The following is a 16,973-nucleotide window of genomic DNA, read 5'->3' as shown; positions in this document are numbered from 1 at the left end:
ACCAGCTTTAAAAAACACAATTTGTACTTACCTGGGGATTCCTCCAGCCCCACTGGCAGCTCCTTTAATCGTTGACTTACGCCTGAAGTTGCCAGTACGAGTCCCTGCCGCGTTACACGTCATTAGGCCGGTCGTAATTTTATTTATTATTGTTATTTTCACCAGGGCACCAGGAAAGCAAGGGGCAGACTGTGGCCAGCAGGGTGGTAATAGCAGTCAGCCTGCTGAACATTCATCCTGCTGCACAGAGTTTGCACATAGCGGTGGGCGGCTACAAACAGCCAGATCTGGCATAAGGGGCATGAAAGGGCAGCAAATGGGCACTTACAGTGATCTTTGAGCTGACTGTCACTCACAATGTGCCGCTTGCCAAGGAGCTTACAATCTAATCCCAGCCATCATGTCACTTACTGTCCTCAGAGGAGCTTATAATGGCAATGTAACGCTTGGTGGTGTATTCTCCACAGTCAGCATGCAACGCATGAGCTGGCGTGGAGGAGGTACACACACTAGCACAAGGAAACAGGCTATCCCTAGTATAGTGGAGGGGAGGACTGACTCCAATAGGAGATTGTGGCGCACAGAGCCGGTGCAGATCTGACAGCCACAAACAATGCTTTCGTTATAACGTCTCAGCGCAAAGTAGCGCTGAGCGCATAAACCAGAACTGAGGAGATCAGGACAGGTAGACAGAATGAACGCTTGCTAGCTAGCGGCTACTTAGCGACAGCAAGCGTCCAAAACCAGACAGACTGGAATGAGGCAGCCAATGCGATGCGGCGATGGCGTGCCTCACAAAGACAGGACAGGATAGTCAGAAAATAGCAGGATGAGATAGATGAACGTAACACAGATAAATATACAATAAGTATGTTTTCCTAGCGTATACAATTACAGCTATCAATGAAACTATTTGTTACGTCTGACTAACATATGTATATATCGGCAATGAACCGATATATGACATAAGCAGGAACGCTGACTAGGAATGGAGTAACACAGGGAACAGGACTCAGAAGGATTCGCTATCTCTTCGCAGAGATGAACGCAATCCACAAACAGTAACAGAACAGGATTCAGAAGGATTCGTTATCTCTTCGCAGAGATGAACGCAATCCACAAACGGTAACAGGACAGGATTCAGAAGGATTCGTTATCTCCTCGCAGAGATGAGCGCAATCCACAAACGGTAACAGAACAGGATTCAGAAGGATTTGTTATCTCTTCGCAGAGATGAACGCAATCCACAAACAGAACCAGGAGCAGGGTAACTACCTCAGCACGGGTGGTCACGGTACGCGCAACCTACCAAAACGTGCTGGAAAGCTGACTAACTGCACACAGGATATAAACAGTTCGTGTACGTATACATCAGCGACACTGATGTATCATGTAACACAAATACAAGGAAAATAATAAACGTGCTGGTATGCATATATATTGGCAATGAACCAATATATGATGCAAAGACCAGCAAAGTATCTTTATAACAAGAAACACGATCGGGGGCTAAAGCGACAGCAAGACAGGCTTAGGCTGAAGCTATGAAAACCCAAGGAAACCCTGCAGGAAGCAGATCTTTATACTGAGGTCATCCAATGGGAGCAGACATGCAGATTCCCACACAGGTGAATGATAATCAGTCACAAGCTGACAGCAGGGAAAAACAGACAAAGCTATACAGCTTGCATGGAAATAGATCAGAACTGCCTGAGCTGCAGCACTACCACTTCCAGTAATAGCTGCTGCAGCAGCGATCATTACAGTACCCCCGCCTTTAAAAGCGGATTCCAGACGCTTTTCAAAACTGAAATTCCCAACAAAACAGTCTGACTGATAATTCATGATGACCGGGACAGCCCGGCAAGACCGAATTCCAGAATCAGTCCCCACAAGACTGGACCCATCAGAACCAGAACCTACAGAACCATGCCCATCAGTACTACAAGCCCCAGTGTGACACCCATCAGAACCATGATTTCCAGAAGAAAGCCCTCCGAAACTCCCTGAGCGATACCCACCGCCTTCCAGGAACCGTTCAGAAACGCCAAAGCCTTTGCAATGCCCACCGGTACTGTCTTTACCAACACAAAACCAACTGTTGAACCAGTCCAAGGCACCAGGACAAGTTTTCTCAGAGACCTCCCAGAACACCTTGAAGCTCCAAAGAGATCCCCATAGGTCAGAATGCCCCTTAGGCTCACATGGAGAACCATCAAGAACCCCTATGGAACCTAGGGCAATTCCCGAGTCAGGGCCACAAGGACAAACATCAATATCAGGGCTTTCAGGGACCAGAACCATCTCTGGGCATGCAGGCAGACTGGCAATATCAGAACGTGTTCCCACTAAGGAAGCATCAGAGCACGCTAACACCTTAGACACACTTGGGCATTCTGGCACACAAAGAACATCTGGGCACACCGGCACAAGAGAAACCTCTGGGCATGTCAAGGAACTGTGAGCCTCATGGTCAGCCAAGACAGGACCAAAACCAGGACTGGCCAAAAAAAAATCATCATGACTAAACTTCGCAACTACTGGACTTTTACACGAGAATGCTGGATCAGACTTAGATGTCGCTGATTCCAGCAAAGTCAGTAACAAATCAGATTCAGGGGCACTAACAAGACAGGACAAATCTTCTGATGTATGCACTGAACCAGACAGGGACTCCACAACTACCTCTGGACTGGACAGAGACTCATTTAATACACTGGATTGGAGCTCATGAGGCGCTGCAGAACAAGTCAGTATTGCAGCAGCCCCCACTGGACTAGGCAAAACTGAGGAATTCCCTGGACAGGAAGGGGACTCTGGAACCTCTGCCACAGCGGCCAGAGAACCAGAATCTTTCAGGATACAGGGCTGGGTTTCAGGAACACTCATCAGACCGGACTGAAATTCTGAGATTTCTATTATTTTGACCAGAGAATCAGAATTATCCATGTTACAGGGCAAGACTTCTGAAACATTCAGAGGACAGGGCTGGAGTTCCTCGGCTGTTACAACACTGGAGAGGGACTCAACAACATTGGTTAAATCAGACTGTGTACAGGACAAGGTATCTGACACACTTGCTGACGAGGACAATATTTCAATGGCTTCTGCTTTGCTGGGCAGAAATTCATCAAGTTTTATTAGAGCAGACTGTAATTCCAAAACAGCTGCTAGACAAGTGAATATTACTGCAACACCAACTGAGGTAAGCAGTGCTTCAGCCTCCTCTGCTAGAGGGTTTAAAGTATCCAAAGTACTGGGTGAAGCATAAGACTCTGCGACCACAGCTTCACTGGACAGGATCACTGAACAGTCCATATTGCAGGGCAAAACCATGGAAGCACCTGCTGGACAGCATAATGATTCTGTGACCTGAGTTTCATTGGAGAGATCTACTGCACAATTCATGGTACAGGGCAAATTTATTGGAAAATTTTCTGAACAAGGTAATAATTCTGCGATTTCAGGTTCACATAGCAGATGCTCTGAGCTATTCACGAAACTAGAGCGAGGTGTAGAAACAGGAAGATCAAGACACAATGTTTGCGCATCTGAATCACCATTCATTTGTAAAATTGGAAAATTCAGATGCTGGGGTTCTGAGTTTACTAGACAGGATTGCTGGGACTCGGAAACTGATGTAGTGCATCTATTGGCATCTGCTGGATCAGACAGGAGTTGAACTTTATTAACACAGGTAATTTCTGCAGAAGTGTTTGCAGAGACAGGCAAGATTTTTCTGGTGTCTGTTTCACTAAACAAAGAGTCATGAGTACTGGCTAGGCTGGACTCGGAAGTCAGCAGGACCTCTGGATTCTCTGCTGAGAAATTTGCGCAGGGCAAGGTTAAGAATGTATCAGTGGCTTCTGTTTTACTGGGAAGTAACACTGAGTTATCCATGGTACAGGGTGGAATTGCAGGAACTTCAATTTCACACAAAAAGAGCTCCGAATCACCTGCTGAATCAGCCAAAGGTGCTGAAGCAGGCGGGTCAGAACGCCAAATTTGCGAATTCGGAGTCACATAAAAATCATCCAAAATCAGTTCCCGCACATCAATCAAGGGAGCCACACAGTCATACCTACACACACCAGCCTCTATTAGGTTATAGGCTGACTTAATGCATGCGTTCAATACCATTTCACTTTTTGCACTGTAAAATTGACAAAATGAACTTGAATCATTCTTCCATTCACAGACCAGGGCTTCCATCTCTCCCCTCTCGAATGGAGGATCCCATGCATACTTAACAGCGAAACATTTAGGCTGATCACAGTCTGCAGATATGATTGTGGCAGGCACATGTATAGGGTTAATTAGCAGGTGATTGGCAGATTCCTTATTCTTAACAATCTCCAATACCTGTAGCAAGTGTTGAACTGTAGTGTATGCAAACTTCCCTTGGTTCACAAATAAGTTGATTTGTTCAATACTCTGTAATATCTCATCATAATCATACTCAGATAATTCTTTTAAACAAAAATCTTTATTTTCCCTAGCCAGGGAGGAAAGTTCATTAGTAGTTTCATAAGTCCATTTAACTCCCCTGAAAGACAATTGCATTTCATTATCTGTTAATGGCAGAATCTCATTATAGGTCTCAGTCGCTAAGGATAACGATTCTGCAGATTGGACACGTTTCTTAGAACGTTTGCGTTTTGCCTTTGACCTTGCGGGTTTTGGTGATTTATTCAAAGCTGCAGGAAAATTATCAGTAACACTTTCTGCTTGCTGCTCATTCTTGCAAGCAATTGAAGGAGCAGCTGATTGGCCTGCTGCCAGGAGTTCATTAAGAGGAAAAGGCAATGGATCTATGCGCAACCAGTTATGGATCACAAACGCTAGAAATTCCAGCGGTCTATCTTTCAAATCGGAATGATTGAGAACATCAAATGCCCACTGGAATAATTCCCCTTTAAACAAAATATAACTTAGTTGGAGTGCCCAGGTTGAAACAGGAGTCGCTTGGAGATCAGGATTGGTCAGGAACCTGGCACATTCAGAGAAAAACTCATTTTCTGTTTCAGAGCTAAGTTCTTCAAATTTCTTAAAGGAACAGGAACCATAATTAACAGTGTCATACTTTCTGGGAATCCCCCCCACAATGGGGATTGGTAATGGGGTTTTCATAATGTAACGCTTGGTGGTGTATTCTCCACAGTCAGCATGCAACGCATGAGCTGGCGTGGAGGAGGTACACACACTAGCACAAGGAAACAGGCTATCCCTAGTATAGTGGAGGGGAGGACTGACTCCAATAGGAGATTGTGGCGCACAGAGCCGGTGCAGATCTGACAGCCACAAACAATGCTTTCGTTATAACGTCTCAGCGCAAAGTAGCGCTGAGCGCATAAACCAGAACTGAGGAGATCAGGACAGGTAGACAGAATGAACGCTTGCTAGCTAGCGGCTACTTAGCGACAGCAAGCGTCCAAAACCAGACAGACTGGAATGAGGCAGCCAATGCGATGCGGCGATGGCGTGCCTCACAAAGACAGGACAGGATAGTCAGAAAATAGCAGGATGAGATAGATGAACGTAACACAGATAAATATACAATAAGTATGTTTTCCTAGCGTATACAATTACAGCTATCAATGAAACTATTTGTTACGTCTGACTAACATATGTATATATCGGCAATGAACCGATATATGACATAAGCAGGAACACTGACTAGGAATGGAGTAACACAGGGAACAGGACTCAGAAGGATTCGCTATCTCTTCGCAGAGATGAACGCAATCCACAAACAGTAACAGAACAGGATTCAGAAGGATTCGTTATCTCTTCGCAGAGATGAACGCAATCCACAAACGGTAACAGGACAGGATTCAGAAGGATTCGTTATCTCCTCGCAGAGATGAGCGCAATCCACAAACGGTAACAGAACAGGATTCAGAAGGATTTGTTATCTCTTCGCAGAGATGAACGCAATCCACAAACAGAACCAGGAGCAGGGTAACTACCTCAGCACGGGTGGTCACGGTACGCGCAACCTACCAAAACGTGCTGGAAAGCTGACTAACTGCACACAGGATATAAACAGTTCGTGTACGTATACATCAGCGACACTGATGTATCATGTAACACAAATACAAGGAAAATAATAAACGTGCTGGTATGCATATATATTGGCAATGAACCAATATATGATGCAAAGACCAGCAAAGTATCTTTATAACAAGAAACACGATCGGGGGCTAAAGCGACAGCAAGACAGGCTTAGGCTGAAGCTATGAAAACCCAAGGAAACCCTGCAGGAAGCAGATCTTTATACTGAGGTCATCCAATGGGAGCAGACATGCAGATTCCCACACAGGTGAATGATAATCAGTCACAAGCTGACAGCAGGGAAAAACAGACAAAGCTATACAGCTTGCATGGAAATAGATCAGAACTGCCTGAGCTGCAGCACTACCACTTCCAGTAATAGCTGCTGCAGCAGCGATCATTACAGGCAATCCCTACTATCACTTCACAAACTGTTCTCAGAGGCGCCTACTATCTAATCCCTGCAGTGTTAAGTGGTAAGTGGGGGGGGGGGGGGGGGGGGGTTAGGATGCTGTCGGTCCGGGACCAGCTGTTGATAATGGGCCTTGGGCGGTAAATAGTACAAAACCGGCCCTGATTGGCTAAGTTTTATATGCGTCCATTGTCGTGTATACATGTTGTTATTGAATAGCTGACATGCCATTGTATTGTTGTTGTTTCTTCCAAAAAAATACATTTTTTGTCAACAAAAAAACTGTGACTAAAGCTCAAATCACACTAGACTATTCTCAGCTGAGAATCTGTGTGTACAGACTTCCCGATCCTTCTCAATCTGTCGCCGAGAGATCCGGTGTGCTGAATCCATACCTTCCACCTTTTTGAGATAAGAAAGAGGCACACTTAAAGGACCTCTGTTGTGAAAATCTTAAAATTTAAAATATATGTAAACAAATACAATTCAGAAGTACGATTCTTCCGGAGTAAAATGAGCCATAAATTACTTTTCTCCTATGTTGCTGTCACTTACAGTAGGTAGTATAAATCTGACAGAACCGACAGGTTTTGGATTAGCCCATCTCCTCATGGGGGGTTCACAGGGATTTCCTTATATTCAAAATGCACTTAGTGAATGGCAGTTGCTCCGTCTAAATGCCAAAAAAGTGTACGTTGAGCAGGGAGGCTGGCTAACATTTTTGTTTAAATCATTTTCAGGGAGTGTCTTTATAAAGAATAAAGGTCATGCTGAGAATCCCCTATGGAGAGATGGACTAGCCCAAAATCTGTCGGCTCTGTCAGATTTCTACTTCTTACTGTAAGTGACAGCAACATAGGAGAAAAGTGATTTATGGCTCATTTTACTCGGGAAGAAATGTACTTCTATTTGTCTATGTTTTAAATTTTATGATTTTCGCGGCAGTTCCTCTTTAAGCCACACCCCTAATCATGCCCCCGGCGCACCCTCAGTCATGCACACTATAAAAATTTAATAAGAAAAATATGTAGATAAAATACATATATTTTCATAGATCTGTGCATCAGTCCTGAAAGAGGGACAAATGAAGAAGAAAGAGGGACAGAGATTGTGTTCCCAATGAGGGACTGTCCCTCCAAAAGAGGACCAGTTAGGAGCTATGCTGAATCGTCTCCACTGGACGCATTGCTCACCTCCTTGCCCCTCCCACTGGAAGACACATCTTCTTGCACCTGCGCTTGAACTGAACGCTTGTTGGGCAGTCAGGAATTTGGAAATCAGAAAACGGAAATTGTAAATTGGAATTCTGCGGAAATTCAATTTGACACAACTCTGTAATTTTAGACCAATCCCAGAACTCGGAAGCATCGGACCAATCAGAGAATGCAGAATTTTTCAGCAAAATTTTAATCTCAGACCAATTTCAAAAACGATTTTTCATTTTTTCCGATTTCTGTTTTTTCGATTTCTATTTTTCCAATTTTTTTTCTTTTTAATTTTTGCTTTTTCTGATGCAAAAAAAATAAATACTAATAAAATACTCCTCAGAAATCAGGAAAATCAGGAAAATCTGAAACATGGAAAATTGGAAATTGGAAAAATGGGAAATCTGAATTTTGGCGGAATCAGAAATGGGCGTTTCCGACCATCCCTAAGGACTTGTCTTTGGCAGCTAAATCATTTCCTGTATGTGTGCTTTACCTGTACAATTAGCCGTTTTGACAATTAAAGTGGACCTAAACTCTTTCACAGGACACAAGGAAAACGTAGAGAAATGCACTCTGTACGTATTTAGAGAGTTTAGCCTGTCTAATTCCCCTTCATCTGTCATTAACCTATTTTAGTTCCTGGATGTAGAAACTGCGTCCAGGAACCATGCGTGCTACCACGCGCTCCCGCGGCCGATCACGCGCGTGCACGCGCGCTCCCCGCCTGCGGTTTGTTAGCCAGGCAATCAGTGAATCGGGCTATGGTGCCCGATCACTGATTCCTCTCCCCCGCTGAAAAAGCGACAGCTTCTCTCGGAAGCTTCACCTTTTCTGGCTGTTACCTCCCCCATGCGTCGCTCTAAGCGTGTGTTACGCTTACAGTGACGTCATGTAAACAAACTCATGGCCGCCATCTTGTGGCCAAAAAGTAATACTACAACCAAAAGTAAAAAAAAAATTAAAATCAACATACATTTACATTTTAAACCTATTGTTTACATCCCACCCTCCCAAAACTACCCAAATAAAATGTTTAATATAAAAAAAAAAAAAACATTACAATAAAAAACAACAACATGTAAATATTTACCTAAGGGTCTAAACTTTTTAAAGGGGAACTGAAGAGAGAGGTATATGGAGGCTGTCATGTTTATTTCCTTTTAAACAATACCAGTTGCCTGGCAGCCCTGCTGATCCTCTGCCTCTAATACTATTAGCCATAACCCCTGAACAAGCATGCAGCAGATCAGGTGTTTCAGTGGTTCAGACTTATAAGTCTGATCTGACAAGACTAGCTGCATGCTTGTTTATGGTTTTAATCAGATACTACTGCAGAGAAATAGACCAGCAGGGCTGCCAGGCAACTGGTATTGATTAAAAGGAAATAAACATGACAGCCTCCATATACCTCTCTCTTCAGTTCCCCTTTAAATATCAATGTAAAGATGATATATTTCTATATATTTTTTTATTTTAAACTTGTAAATAGTGATAGATGCAAAACTGAAAAAATGCACCTTTATTTCCGAATAAAATATTGTCGCCATACATTGTGATAGGGACATCATTTTAATGGTGTAACAACCAGGACATATGGGCAAATACAATACGTGACTTTTAATTATGGAGGCATGTATTATTTTAAAACTATAATGGCTGAAAACTCAGAAATAATGATTTTTTCAGTTTTTGAAAAAACAAGATATAGATCAGTTTTTGAAAAAACAAGATATAGATCAGTTCATTGTGATAAGTAGTGATAAAGTTATAGGCTAATGAATGGGAGGTGAACATTTCTCAAGTGAAAACGACGGAACGCGAATGGGTTAACCACAAGTTGTAATTTGATCACTAACCCTATGTCTGCTTCCATGAAAGCAGGAAGTAGATGCACTGCAGGTTTACTCAGGGATGAGCAGAAACTACGCCAGTGCGAATTTACGCAACGTAGTTCGCATCTACGCATCGTAGTTTGTAGGTGAAGTTTCAAAACTACACTTATGAATTTCTGCATAACGAAGTACCACTACGCATAGCTTACGCCCACTACGCATAGAAAACGTGTATTGCGTAGGGAGACTGCGTTAATTCAGTCTAATTTTCCGTGTGCGATTGTATGCTCAGAAATTTACGCATTGGAAAAGGGAATATAAGCATAGAAGAGATAGAAGAGTTCCCAGTATAGGCATTTAAAGAGAAATTAATGCGTAAAATGTTCTGCATACGGGCATAAGCATCCGCATACAGTACGCTTCGCACTGCGCGTAATTGCGTATTTTAACGCGTATTCCACGAAATGCATACAAAGCGAATATTTGATTTTGAAGCTGTAGTTTGGTGAAGCGTAATTGTGTAAAACTATGCGTAGTTCCAGCGTAGCGAAGGTGGCTGACTGCGACCATCCCTGGGTTTACTGCAAGATTTGTAACAAAGAAATGTTTTTTCTTTAAAGCTTATTATGCTGTTTCTTTTCATTAAATGTGCTCCTTTTAGAGATAAACACTGTGATTTGGGTAACCATTAGCCCTCCAAACATCCTCCTGTTAATGCTTCGTTCTCGTACTTGATGCACAGCAGCTCTATATTGTTATGGCATTATTACAGACCTGGAGATAGTGCGAAGTTTTAATGTGCGTTAAATATTTTTATTAGTTGGCCTGCCATCCCCGGTTATGCTTTATAGGCTGTATTCTGTATACAGATCCTGCCGGGGTTATCAGCTTTAAGATAGCAAAGAATTCTAATAATGCATTTTATAAACATTGCATATGTTGCTTTAATAGCCATTTCCTGCATACATGTAGCTTGGACTCAATATGGTCTCCGTTACACATAACTATAGCGGAAATGTTTATGAATGAGTCAATGGATCAAACAACTTCCGCCAAATTAATAAAAAAAAACTTTCAAAATAAACTCTGCTTATAACTTTACCTTTTATATAGATGGGTGCTGCTTAAGACTTCTTTATATCGAATGGGCAGTTAAATGCATGGCGTGGAGGCAGCTGCCCGCCATGCCATGCAAAGCACATGCCGCCGCCCACTCATCGCAGTAAAGGGGAGGGGGCATGCAAATGTGCAGTCATGTGCTTACGCGGCTTGGGCTCTGAGGCGGACGTGTGTGCGGGCTCTGAGGATTACTGGTTTCCCACTGATAATAATCAGTTCAACTTCCCTTTCTTTTGCAACCTTGACAACAGATGTATTTGTGCTCTGTTTGGAGTACTGTTGTCATAAGACTGGCATGAAACGCCCTGCTTGCTGCAGCTGCCCAAGGTAACTAGCAACCCTAGACTAATCCTTTGATTGGCAGCACAACTTTAACCCTCGTATTTCTGGTAGAAACACCACTGAATTATTATTAATATTATTTAGTATTTATATAGCGCTGAAATCTTTAGCAGCAGCGGCAGCGGCAGGCTCACAATCTAAAATCCCTAGCATAGTCATATGTTTATCTATGTATTGTGTAGTGTTTGTATCGTAGTCTAGGGCCAATTCAGGGAGAAGCCAATTAACTTATCTGTACCCACACAGACATGGGAGAATATACAATCTCCATGCAGATAGTGCCAAGCGCTGCAAGAAATACAGGCCCAGATTTACATCACAGGAGCCTATAGGCACAGATGTCCTGGCACCCTAGACTTCACCCTCCACGAACCGACAAACCCCCACCGAACTGCACCGCAAGTGTGCTGGCTGCCCAGCTGTCACTTCTCCCTTACTCCCCTTGCCCATCATAGGTAGCTACAGGTGCCCCTTAGTATCAGGTAGCCAGAGGTACCCTCAGCATTAAGTAGCTAGTAGTGTCCCCAACTGAAGGGAGATCTCATCAGTGGAATGCCGAGAGCTGGGTGAGTAATTTCTCATTTTCTCAGGATTCTGCATAGGGAAGGAGGGAGGCACTAGGGGAGGAGAGTGAGCTGCCTTTGCATCATCAGGCATCTGTAGGCACGTGCCTGCAGTGCCTTATGGTAAATCCGGTCCTGACAAAGTCATATAATTATATTGTAGGAGGAGTTCACATTGATGCGTTAGCAGTGCAGTGCGATGGAATCCGTCAGAATATTGTGAGGCATGCAGTCCATTACCGCATAGTGGTGGCTGGAAGGTGTAATGGTTAAGGGCTCTGCCTCTGACACAGGAGACCTGGGTTCGAATCTCGGCTCTGCCAGTTCAGTAAGCCAGCATCTATTCAGTAGGAGATCTTGGGCAAGTCTCCCTAACACTGCTACTGCCTATAGAGCGCGTCCTAGTGGCTGCAGCTCTGGTGCTTTGAGTCCGCCAGGAGAAAAGCGCGATATAAATGTTTTTTTTTTTTTTATTACCGCATAACATGCCCGTTAACAGTGCCAGTGAAGCATATTTTTTAGGCCTCTTTCACATGGGCAGTGAATTCACCGCCTGGCCGTAGCTTGTTTCCGCTCAGTACCGATGCTAGATAGGTGCCCCCCTTCCCGTCGCCATGCTCACACTCGACAGGTCCCTCTGCCGCCAGGTAACACCACCACATGTCAGCACCAGACACACAGGATGGGACAACCACTGCAATTTGGCTGCATTTAAATTGCAATCGAATTGCACTGGCGGGTAGCAGACAGGACTCAGGAGCCTAAACTGCTTGGCAAGTGACTAAGAACCAATGCTATTTAATTGGCTAGTGCACACTTGAATGTGTTTCCTCATGAAGATAAAAACAGACAGCAGTGAAGCACTGCAGCATTTTCTCTATCAACTACATTAGCTTCTGTGTTAAAACGTGCATGTTTTCACACATACAGAAACACGTGGGGCTTGATTCACTAAAGCGTGCAAAGTGTTTGCACGCCAGTGAAAAGCCACTTTGCACATGCTAACATGCTTTGCACGTGCTAACTAGGGTGCTAAGTAGTTTGCACGTGCAAACTACTTAGCACCCTAGTTAGCACATGCAAACTACTTGGCACCCTAGTTAGCACATGCAAACTACTTAGCACCCTAGTTAGCATGTGCAAACTACTTAGCACCCTAGTTAGCATGTGCAAACTACTTAGCACCGTAGTTGCATGTGCTAGCTAGGGTGCTAACATGCTTTGCATGTGCTAATTACGATGCTAAGTAGTTCGCACTTGTTAACTATGGTGCTAAGTAGTGTGCACGTGCAAAGCTTTTAGGCGTGATAACTGAGTTATCCCGCTTTTGTGAAACAAGCCCGTGGTGTGCAGAAAACGCACACAGAAAACTGACAGACCAGTGGGCTCCCAGCCTCAGCTTATTACACTCACTCTGTCCTCTGATGAAGCAGAACTGGCTCTGCAGACTCCTCCAGCATCACTACAGTATACAGCACTTGGGGACTAGGGAGGAGTAGAGAGGTTGGGGGTAGAGCAGCGCTGTTCACAAGACAGTGTTCACCTGCTGAGCACTGAATAGAGACTGTCTACAAGATTTTGTATGATTCCTTATCAGTGGCTGAGCAGATGCAGTCATTTGGACAATTGTGCAGAGAGCAGAAAGTTTTTTCTCCCCGTGCCCTTAGTTTTCAGACTCTCAGGACAGGGAAAAGAAACTTCTCCATCCATGGGCCCCCTGCGGCTGCATCCCTTACGAGTCTATTGTTACCCCCCTTCCACCAAACCATTCTTTGGGGCAAACATTGTTTTCTGCAATTTACATGAATAATCTTTACGACTGCTGTCTGTGTTCTTAATTCCATGTAACATGAAAAAATGTATGAGCGGAGTATGTGAAATCAGCTCAATTTGGGAATCGTAATTATGTGTAATCATAATTGTGAGAATTTACGCAAAATTAGCGCATTACAATCATCACCATTAGCAATAAACTCATGCAGTGTACTATGGCAAATAGCCTGTACACAGGTCAGCTCATTCTATAACATCCGCCCTCTGATTGCATGCATGGTGCATAATGAATGTCTCCTCTGTCTAGCACCCTATATTAGGTGCTGTAGTGGTATTGTACACATAGACAATGGAAATGTTTAGCTTACTGGAGTGATGTGTGACACATCTCTAAATATAGACACATGACTTCAATATTTTCCCTTCCAGCTTTCATCATCTCTTCTCGTTTTCACCTCAATTTCGCTTACACCGTAATCCTTATCCCATGGGGCAGCTCATTGCACTCGTTCACGTCCAATGAGAGTGGAACATTCTGAGAACAAACCTTAAAGCACATGACTGGGAATCCAATACTTGAGCACAATCCCCGTGCTTTAAAAAAAACAAAGAAACAAAAAATCCTCTATATACAGTACTTACGTGATCCCTGAGAATATCCAGCAATGACAGCACATGGTTACTAACTATCATGGTCCTCATGCAACATGGAAAAGGGCAGATATGTCATTGCAGCGCTCGGGACTCGTTTACGCTCTCCCATAGGGTGAATTGGACAAGCAGGGCGTGGCTGTTGCAGCCACTCATCAAAGCATGGGACTGTAGGCAGCACTGCTTACCCTAGAGGCTAAATATGGGGGTTATGAACCGCTTTAAATGACTTATAAATGAAAACGCACGACACTCCAGGCTGGCATCTAAAGGCCATGACCATTGTTATTGATTTAACATCAAGCTGTGAGATCGAAAACCATAAAACTTTAATAACCTTAAAGAAAACCTGAACTGAAAATAAAAAGTCAAAATAAGCATACACAAGTCATAGTTACCTCCGGTGTAGTCTACTCCTCAATCTCTTTTTCCTTTCCTGCGTCCTGTTTGTCCACTGTGATCAATGGAATTCTCCATCCTCCATTTTGAAAATGGCCATTACACCATAACAGCTTTCTGGTCAGCACACTGTTAAACTGTAACATCACCCACTTGAGCCATAGGGAAACATGGACACATCAGTTCTCCTCTCAGCTGTAACTGACAGCAACTGATATATTTCAGTTCTGACAAAATGTTGTCAGAACTGGAAGGGATCATTGTCAGAAGAAAATGGTGAGCTTCTGAGAGGAGCTGATGGCAAGGCAACTATGTAATGTTCATTTGAAGTTACCTCGAGTGTTTATTTTAAATAATTTTACTCAGTACAGGTTCTCTTTAAACTAATTATCTAATCTAATTAATAAATCATGTACTTAAATTATATTGCTCATCGAACCACCATGGCCCAGATAAGCTTTACGCTAAAAACATCACCAAAGGACCCCATATAGCTCTAAAATTTGGTCCATACCACTGGCGTGACGCTATATGGGGTCATTTGGTGATGTTTTTAACCTTTATAAGGTAAGTCACTTACCTTACAAAGTTGACCATGACCTGAACTATCACTACTAAGGAAGCAGAGGGTGGGGAGCTCCTCCTTAGCCGCTTCAGGAAAAAGACAGCTGGACCTCCCTTATATACACCTAGCTCATCTGCTATTTGCCGGTGCAACATTGTTTTCTAGACAGCAACACCTGCAAAACCCCTTATATACCTGAACCGACTAATCAGGTGTTGCTTACCTAGCTGATTCAGCCAAATCGGTACCCTGACAACCTGTATAGAGTGGCTGTAGTCAATCAGCTAAACCCTTACCTCAGAGAGGGAAAATATGAATTTCACCTCATGCAGGCTGGCCACAGACCCATGTAGGACCTACTTAATTCAACGCGGCCCTTTACATTTTCTCCTTTATTACAGGAAGGAGGGTGGATATGGGGAGGTGGTATGGACAGCATGACATTGAGGATGCTTCCCACTGCTCAGTATGGGAGGGAAGCACGGCTTGGGGGACAGGAGCAGTGCCTTAACTCCAGGAGGTAAAGGTGGTATGAGGAGGAACAGTGCAGTCTACTTGAGTGGAGTTACAATATCCGTAAAACTTAGGACCCATAGGCGTCTGTAACAGAGGAATTTTGTGTGTGGGCGGGCAGGGGCCTTCTTTATGTTGGAAGGGGAAGGGGTTGAACATGTGGGTGAGACGAAGATGATAAACAGTTATCTAAATATACAGTATCTACATCCCTACTTCCTGAAAACAAGTTAATTTTACTTATTTGAGTAAAAACAACTCATTACAAATATATTGGATTATGGGTTTAAAATAACAGTTCTACAACCTCAGCAAAGCGTCTGTCTGGGATGCTCTTTAGCTCTAGTCAAAGCTCCTTCTTTCATACCTCTACTTAAAGATCTCTGCTTTTCCTACTTTTAGAAAGATAGTTATGTAAACCCACAAACATTAGATAAGAACATTCCCACAGGTGAATCTAGAGGACATTCATCTGACTTGTTACGCTCATAAGAATCAGGGGTAGGCTGCAAAGGGCTCTAAAAGGATAAAAAAAAATGATAGGATGGTTTTGGAGCTACAACAGCAATATTTTGTGATAATAGCAACAGGCTATTGGATCCCAGCCAGATCACACCAGAAATGTTCTACTATACGTTTCTACACTGCCTCTTTAAGTGATAATTTCTACAGATTGTCTGAAGGGTCATTTTAAAACCATGCCATATATGGCTGTATTTTACAGTGCGCAGTTACATTCCGCAGATATTTTGTACATGGAGGCGTGTTTTCCTTTGAACAGGTCTATTGAAACAATTAGTGATTCACAAAGACGATATTCATCAGATGCAGGCCTGCGACACAAACCCAATATGATGACACAGGGACTTCTCTGTGTGTGACTGTACATAGAAACATAAACTGCTTTCCCGATCAAGATAAGAGAACAAATCATGTCAACTTCCAGTATGTGGTAATATACGGGGCCATATGCAATTCAATTTTTCGCCTGGGTTTTCTCCTAGGAGATCATTTTTCATCTGCAATTTAATAACTTTTCAGCATTTTGCAAAGGTAAAAGAACCAAAAAAGTACGTGATGAAGTACTGTCAAACTTATTTTGAGGGTTGTTTTGTTTACTTGTGGTTTAAATTGCATTTTATTGACAAGTTTGAAAATATCACTTGGGAGAAAACTGAAGAGAAAAAGTTAATTGCATATGGGCCACAGTTCTGATCTGTATTGTAAAGCTGAGGAACGCTAGAGGCAACTAGATGGGAGATCGACCAAGAAACAGATCTCTCTCTGATTGAATCTGATCGGAGAGAGATCTGCTGTCTGCCCATACACCACAGGCCAACTCCCGATAGATTTCAGGAATCATCCTAGCGCCGCCGCCTCCGCTGCCTGCCTGGCTGCACCCAAGTGTAATTGCCCCAGATCACGTGGGCATGTGTGATGTCACACAAATGCACCTGCAAGCTGCCGGCTAATCAGGCTGGGATTTTACACTGCACGGGTACTGGTGGAAGGGGAGGGGGAAGTTTTACATTTCGAAAGACA

General features: G+C 43.4%; 1 protein-coding gene across 2 annotated transcripts in view; it reads left to right on the top strand.

Moving 5' to 3' along the window:
* LOC137571282 (adhesion G protein-coupled receptor F5-like) overlaps nucleotides 1-16,973 on the top strand; it is a 299,361-nt gene that overhangs the window by 64,086 nt on the left and 218,302 nt on the right. Inside the window, exon 1 of one of the 2 annotated variants that reach the window (XM_068280196.1) lies at nucleotides 7,286-7,306. The exons of the other annotated variant lie outside the window; for it this stretch is intronic. The gene's annotated coding sequence lies outside the window, so the exon portion shown is untranslated. Of the gene's footprint in view, nucleotides 1-7,285; nucleotides 7,307-16,973 lie in introns of those variants that run through there. 2 annotated transcript variants of the gene reach the window in all.

This window comes from Hyperolius riggenbachi, chromosome 4 (assembly GCF_040937935.1).
Source record: "Hyperolius riggenbachi isolate aHypRig1 chromosome 4, aHypRig1.pri, whole genome shotgun sequence".
In the NCBI taxonomy this organism is placed as follows: domain Eukaryota; kingdom Metazoa; phylum Chordata; class Amphibia; order Anura; family Hyperoliidae; genus Hyperolius; species Hyperolius riggenbachi.
The sequence above is the reverse complement of the archived record's forward strand: the minus strand, read 5'-3'. Positions and strand labels throughout refer to the sequence as shown.